Raw genomic sequence first — 8,674 nt, 5'->3', positions numbered from 1 at the left:
CTCCCATAGAATATATTGTCTTCCTACAAATGCCTATGAAACCCTATCTAAAATTGGCCCTATACCCAACATTTATGTATATTACCTTATTGACGGGTTTCATATGTCACGAGAACGGAATAATAGAGATAGACAGCAAAACAGAGGAAGAAATCTTTGTATTGATAGTGTTTGATACAACAGAGGAGCAAAATATATGGGCGCACTCCGCTGTACGGAGCTCGAACCTCCCGACCACCCCCGAGCTTCAATTCGCTTGCATGCAGCGTCTCACTCACACTCGCACTCGCACTCGCACTCACACTCGCAGAAGAGAAATCGGTGAATCCCCCCAAAACGCACCACCCGTCCATCTATTCTCCTTTTCTCCTCCCAAAAGCCTGCGACCTCTTAAAATAGCCGCTTTTCTATTTTTGGCGTTCGGTCGACTCGTTTTGCGCGTCAATATACCTGCGAGAACAAGGTAAAAACGTGATCGCGAAGCGATCCGTAGAGGTTAGATTTTTGAGCTGTCTTCAATTGAACATAACTCCCAAACGGAGCCAAAACAGCCCAAGTCCGTCTCACACAATCTTGTTGCCCTCGCTGCGCTCTTTGATGGCTATGTCATGAAACATTTCCATAGCCTGCTCTGATTTGCTGAAAATCAACCTGCAAAACAGCATTTTCTACAAAAACGATGCAAAAATTGCAAATCCAACTTTTTTCTTAATCTTTGGCCCTCAACGAGCATCAAAACATCAAAATCTCTAAAGACTCAAACAACCAAAGTTGTTCCTTATAACGCAGGCTTCAATCGCTTCATACATCACTTTTTCAAAATCCCACGTTAACACCTTCAAAAATGCCCCAGAAAGTGCCTTCCGGATCAAAAAATTTTATCGGACGAAAACAATCCACACATCCTTCTACACAGTGGACTAACTTTAAAACGACAAAAACTTCCTAGAAAACTAAATTTATTACTAAAACACCGCAAAATCAAGTCTTGTTACAATCTCCCCTTTTCAAAATTAACTCTGTCCTCAGAGTTGGAAGGAGGGAAATTCGCTTTGCAAAACACTAAGATCGACCCAAGATGCATCCTCTACTGGATAGTTCTGCCACTTAACCAAAACTTCCACAATGTCTGTATTTCTCAAATGTTTGACACGCCTATCTAGTACTAAGTCTAGTTCTACTGTCAATGTTCCGTCATCTTTCAACTTAGAGTTGTCCTGTAAAACATGGTGCATGTTAGGAACATACTTTTTCAATAAACTCACATGAAATACAGGATGCACTTTGACATGAGAAGTCAATTCCAATTTGTAAGCTAATGAACCAATGCGCTTCAAAATTTTAAATGGCCCAGCAAATCGTGGAGACAATCGCTTATCCTTTCCAAGAATCAAATGAGACTTCTCGGGAATAACCTTTACGAAAACCATATCCCCAGTTTCATACTCTGCAACCCAATATTTCTTGTCATAATACAATTTATGTCTCTTTTGGGCTTCTCTAATATTCCCCGTGATTTTGGCCAACTCGTTATCCATTTTCTCAAGCATCTCACGTGACAGTTCTACCTTATTCCTTGAGCTAAGAAAATTTATAGGTGTGGGACAGTTATAGCCATACATTGCTTCGAACGGGGTCATCCTAATAGATGAATGATATGAACTGTTGTATGCAAATTCCACCAAAGGCAAATATTCATTCCAATTAGATTGGTTTTCATTGACATACATTCGTAACATATCTTCTAAAATATGATTTACTCTCTCCGTTTCCCCATCGGTTTGAGGATGAAAAGCTGTAGACATGCGTAACTGGGTACCTATAGAGTCAAAAGTCGCTCTCCAGAAATGTGAAGTGAACTTAGAATCTCTGTCAGACACTATGCTCTTGGGCATGCCATGCAAACGCAATATCTCTTTCACAAACAAGCGTGCAATGGTCAAAGCAGTATCGGTTATTTTCACGGGAAAGAAGTGAGCCTGTTTTGTGAGTCTATCTACTACCACAAAGATCGAGTCATACCCTCCACGAGTAGTAGGAAGTCTAATAATAAAGTCCATGGATATAGACTCCCACTTCTGTAAAGGAATGTCTAAGGGTTGAAGGTCACCAGGTATCCTCTTATGTTCAATTTTAACTTGTTGACATTGAAAGCATTCACGAACATAATTCTTAACATCCAATTTCATACGTGGCCAAAAGAATGAACTTTTAATCTTTTCATATGTCTTACTCAATCCAGGATGACCAGAAAAAGGTGAGTTATGACACTCATATACAATTTGACTCTTAAAAGCAGAATTTGTAGGAATACACAAGCGGTCATAATAATACAGATTTCCCTTATACAAGTGATATCTGTTCTCATACATCTCACCAATATTCTCACGCAAGAATTTCAAAATAGGCATGTAAAAAGAATCATTTTCAACTTCGGCATGTATCTCATCAACCAAATTGGATCGCACATCAGTCAACAAATTACACATGGGCCTACGACTCAATGCATCTGCAACTTTATTTTCTTTCCCACACAAATACTTCAAGTCAAAATCATACTCAGCCAACAATTCAATCCATCTCCTTTGTCTGTTGTTTAACGATGGCTGAGTGAAAATATACTTCAAACTTTGATGATCAGTACGCAATTCAAATTTGACACCAAGCAAAAGATGACGCCAATGTTTCAATGCATGAACAACAGCAAGCAATTCTAGATCATGTGTTGCATAGTTCAATTCATGTCGTCTTAATTTCCTAGACTCATATGCAACCAATCTTCCTTCTTGTGTCAAAACACACCCTAGTTGTTCACCACTAGCATCACATGACACAACAAATGGTTTGCCCATCTCAGGAACTTTCAAAACACAATTTTCTGCTATTTTAGCCTTCAAGGTCTCAAAAGCAGTCTCACAGGTAGAAGTCCACACAAAACCCTTGTCTTTCTTGGTCAATTCGGTCAAAGGACTTGCTATCTTAGAGAAATCTTTAATGTGTGCTCTCTCATATTGTGCTAGACCCATAAAGCTTCTCACATCCCTTAATGACTTTGGTGTTGGCCACTCCACAATAGTCTTAACTTTGTCAAGGTCAATGTGAATCCCCTCTTTAGAAATCACTCTTCCAAGATACACAGTGTGATCCTTTGCAAAAGTACACTTACTTGCTTTGGCATACAATTTATGTTCACGCAAAACCTCAAATGTTTTCTTTAAGTGCAATGCATGGTCTTCTTCATTCTTAGAATACACAAAAACATCATCCAAGAATACCAGAATGAAGTCATCAAGATACGGGTGAAAAATATTATTCATTAAGCACATGAAAGTTGCTGGTGCATTAGTCAAACCAAAAGCAAGAACTGTAAATTCATAATGCCCATAACGTGTACGAAAAGCAGTCTTTGGAATGTCCTCGACCTTAATGCGGATTTGATGGTAGCCAGAACAAAGATCAACCTTTGAAAATATTGTGGCACCACTCAAATGGCTAAGCAATTCATCTATGTGAGGAAGAGGATATTTGTTCTTAATGGTCTGTTTGTTTAACCCCCTGTAGTCAATGCATAACCTATATGTACCATCCTTTTTCTTTTGGAATAACACAGGACTGCCCCAAGGAGATACACTAGGTTTAATGAAACCCTTTTTCAAAAGGTCATCAAGTTGTATCTTGAGCTCTTTAAGCTCATCAATATTGAACCTGTATGGAGCCCTTGAATAAGGTGTTGCTCCTGGATATAGATCTATGGCGTGGTCTACCGCTCTAGGTGGAGGCATACCAGGAAGATTGTCCGGGAACACATCCTTAAATTCATGTAAGAGATCCTCTACAAATTCTGGATTTTCCCCTTTCTGTTTATTCCCAGAATCCTCTTTAATCTCGTTAGCAAACACAAGAAACGTCTAACACCCTTGTCTCACCCCCCTCAAAAGTTTCATGGCCGAAATCAGAAGTGATTTAGTATTTCTCTCCTCAGCTTTAATCGCATGACCATCTTTGTTTTTAAAAACCAACTCACCCCTCTCACAATCAATCAATGCATGGTTCACAGCCAACCAATCCATTCCCAAAATTACATCCCGTTCACCCATGCTAATAACATAAAATTCTCCCGAATGTTTCTCTTTGTTCAGCAAAAAAGGTAAGTTTTGAATATGACCCTGTGTATAATGTTTCTTTCCATTGGCCAATTCTAACGGTCTCCTAATTTGGGAAACAGAATTCGATTTCAAAGTCTGCGCAAGCTTGTTAGACATAAAACAATGCATACTACCCGAATCAATGAGAAAATTCACAATTTCAGTTCCTATCTTACCCCGAATTCTTATAACGGATGCTCGTAAATGATGGACAGACGTTGTCATACATTTCATAGGAATTTCAGAGCACTTACCTTCCTCGATCGCTTCCTCAATCGTGGTGTCCATCGCATTCATATTGTCTTCCATTCGTGCAAGAACTGCCTGATCGATCTCCTTATTTGGGCATTCGAACGTCTTCTGACCTTGCTCACCACAACGAAAACATAACCCAAATCTCCTTGCTCGTTCTAGAAAAGTAGGATCATGTTGCCACCGCAGCGGTTGTCGTCTTCTTTGATTCTGATTTGCATCATTTTGACCCAAATTTTGATTGCGGTTGTTTACAGCATTTTGCCCAAATTTTGATTGCAGTTGTTTACAGCATTTTGATTTGTACTATGATTTGGATTGAAATTCTGATTCTGATTTGAAACATTATTGGATGGTCTTCTGTGATTATTTGTAAAATTCCTTCGGGGAAACTCAGTGTTTGTCTGAAAAGGCCTATTCTGCATTCTATGCCCGGTAGGTATAATTCTGCTTGGAGTAGGGTTGCGGCTCTCATACTTCACCTTCTTCTCATAATTTTCGGCCTTCGCAATAGCATCCAAAAAATCGGTAGCCCCTGCACCCTTTACTTGATAATACAGATCTATACGTAGTCCTTCGATAAATTTGTTTGTCAACGCCTCTCCTTCTACTTCCGGTGCATACTTGTGAAGTCGCAAAAACTTCTCCTTATACTCATGTACAATAAGACTTGGCTCGTCCTCAGGTTGCTTCTGAAACTTGTAAAACTCCATCTTTTTATCCATCTCACAGTGTGGAGAACAGTACCTTTTATACGCTTGCGTTTTAAATTCCTCCCAAGTGATTGGAGTAACCTTTGTTCGCTGTTTAAGGTATGCTTTCCACCAAAGCTTTGCGGTTTGTCGAAGATGAACAACTGCAACCTTTGCTTTTGCCTCTTCAGAGAACTTCTTCAATGCAAAATAATCTTCTAACTCTTCAATCCATGCTTCGAGATCTTCACCAGTTTTCTCGATGCCATTAAACTCGTTAATCTTTGCCTTCTTGAAGACTTGCTCCAAAGCTGCCCTTTCAGAATCTTCATTTGCATCTTCTTCATCACGTTCCCTTCTTCGTCCTCTACTTTCCTTAGTTTTCGCTTCGCCGTCATTCCGCTCTTTTTCGTGTGGATGACCGCGACGTCCATCACCACCGTTCCCATCATCATCATCTCCATCATCACCACCATCACCACCGCTGGGTGCCCCAGCGCCCACACGTTGTTTATATTATCCTGGTGGAATAGCATGGTTTCCGTCTTCCTGTTCACCATTTATTTCCACATAGATATCAGGGTCTCGTGTTGCTTTGCCTCGCAGAGCCTCAACACGCTCGCGATTTGAAATTTCCAGATCCTCTCGTAGTCGTCGAATCAGGTCTTCTTGCTCCTCTATCTTCTTCTCGTATCCGTCCATGTCCAGAATCAACCGCTTGCTCTGATACCAATTGTCACGAGAACCGAATAATAGAGATAGACAACAAAACAGAGGAAGAAATCTTTGTATTGATAGTGTTTGATACAACAGAGGAGCAAAATATATGGGCGCACTCCGTTGTACGGAACTCGAACCTCCCGACCAAGTGCGAGTGCGAGTGCGAGTGCGAGTGAGACGCTGCATGCAAGCGAACTGAAGCTCGGGGGTGGTCGGGAGGTTTGAGCTCCATACAATGGAGTGCGCCCATATATTTTGCTCCTCTGTTGTATCAAAACTCTACAAAGATTCATCAATACAAAGATCTCTTTCTCTATCTTTTGCTATCGATCTCTATTATCCGATTCCCGTGACAATAGTGCGAGTGCGAGTGCGAGTGAGACGCTGCATGCAAGCGAACTGAATCTCGGGGGTGGTCGGGAGGTTCGAGCTCCGTACAACGGAGTGCGCCCATATATTTTGCTCCTCTGTTGTATCAAAACTCTACAAAGATTCATCAATACAAAGATCTCTTTCTCTATCTTTTGCTATCGATCTCTATTGTTCGGTTCCCGTGACAATTGGTATCAGAGAAAGCGGTTGATTCTGGACATGGACGGATATGAGAAGAAGATAAAGGAGCAAGAAGACCTGATTCGACGACTACGAGAGGATCTGGAAATTTCAAATCCGGAGCGTGTTGAGGCTCTGCGAGGCAAAGCAACACGAGACCCTGATATCTATGTGTAAATTAATGGTTCTCGTGACAATTGGTATCATTTCATATCATGGATTAGCAAGCGAGAAGAAAAGCGTGTCGCCCTCGAAGCCAACTTTTCTTTAACCCACAAAGCCAAATCTCCCAAGCCTCATTAAAAGCCTTAAGCAATCTCAAATCTCTCGAATCCCTCGAGCTTAAGACCATAAGCCATCCTTAACCTCTGTTAACCTTCATAACAGAAAGCTCTTAACACTAGGTTGGTAATGGGACACTTTTATGTCCTGTTAAGTGACCATTTTCCTTTAATTATGTCAAGAGTTTCAAAATGGATTTTGAGGCGCTATCTGTCTAGAACGTTGTCTCATGAGCTGAAAAAAACTCGACATTTTTTTGGAATATCAATTCCATCTTTAACCTTGTCCTTGCACAACATTTCACAACCTAAACTGTGTGAAAAAACGAGTCCTGTTTTTGGTTTTTTTTCAACTTTTTGCAACTATACCACTCTAGAATTCATGTTTGTGAGGTCTATAATGCTAGGGAACTATCTTTAGTAGTCCTCAACATGTCCTAATGCTTCTCGGGAGAAATGAATGTTAAAGTTGTAAGTTATGACCAAATTACAAAAATTGTCAAATCCTGTTTTTTAGCCAATTTTAGCTCTTCTATGAATTTTTTGGTGGCTTTCATGATATCCAAATGCAGTTTTGATTTTCTATGTCACATATTGTAACATAAAGCTAATATTCCTTGAGTTTTTGGGCACCTAATACCCTATTTTTCATAGTAGACAACGATGGTTGATTTTTTCAATTATAGAAGAAAACGAAACATTCTAGTATATCAAGTATAGCTTTTTCAATATTGTTAGTTTCTTGTGACAACTACATGCATTTTGTAGGTAGTAACCATATCTAGTCATAAGGATCAAATTTGGCTAGATATTGAATAGTTTCTATGGGATTCTACAACTCATAATGTTGAGCCCAGTTTTTTCATGTTTGCTGTATTTAGCACTTCATCTTTGTCCCCAAGATTCCCCTTGGTAAGAGATGTATTATTCTTTTGACATGCTCCATGGCTCCTTATGAACCTAAAGGACAATAGGTAACTAAGAAAACATGCATATATTATTTGTATTGAGCGTGGCTATAGAAACTTTGATGATAGGTTTGCAGAATGGTAAAGATTCAACTTTTTTGTACCTATTTCTTTTGGCAAAACAAAAAATAGTGAGTGAGAAGCAATCATATGTTATGATCACCAACCCATTGAAGTTAACTAGGGAATTTATCTCAAGTTCTACAAAAATCCCTAATCTTATTTTTATGCAGCAAAACGTAAAAAATGACTGTTTTGATGAAAATGTACTGGTCCATCAACTTTGGAGGCTTGGTGTGACCAAAATATGAGAAATTTTACAAGTTTCTTATTTTTTCCATGTGTAGTAGGCCTTGAACTATAACCTCATGAAAGGATTTTACAATATGAGTGGATCTACTATGGTTTTGGAGGTTTTTTTCAAAACCCTGAAAGGACACTTTTATGTCTTCTTAGGTTACCAACCTAGTGTTAAGCTATCAAGAGTGGAATTAATCCTAATCTCTTGGAGCCATAAGCCAAGCTCTCTATATCGAGCCTAATCTCAAACCATTAACGGAGACTAACCTAAGCCGAGCTTCTAATCCATCATTAGCCATTTGAATCGGGAGGCAGAAGCCAAATCTGACGGCCATTGGAAGGAAAAACTCTTGAGCCTTACCGGGAAGAATCAGAAGACGATACAAAGCAAGTCATTGATAATTTTCTTGTTAGCACCTAGATTAAGCCAAGTTTCATCTTGTAAGGAGAATTAATCCTCCATTAACGATTGATTAATGATGACTACTGTGGATTAACTCGAATTAAGAGTATCGTTTGTTTTGAGCTTTGTATTGTTAATTGTGACTGCTGCATCTCTTTACCTCTCAAAGCCAGGGGCCCAGTGCCTTCCCGGCTCACCTTTCGCACAATCATCCCCCCACATTCTTGGTGAACCTGATGCATAACAAGGCACGGTGGGAGGTCAGGATGGAGATTCTAACAGAATTGAAGCAGTTTATTGAAGATTACAACCTGCATAGATTTGATAGAAATCTAGCAGCGACAAATTTTTCAAAAATGTT

Source organism: Adiantum capillus-veneris, chromosome 12, assembly GCF_014529385.1.
Source record: "Adiantum capillus-veneris isolate H3 chromosome 12, ASM1452938v2, whole genome shotgun sequence".
NCBI lineage: Eukaryota > Viridiplantae > Streptophyta > Polypodiopsida > Polypodiales > Pteridaceae > Adiantum > Adiantum capillus-veneris.
This window is presented reverse-complemented; position numbering follows the sequence as displayed.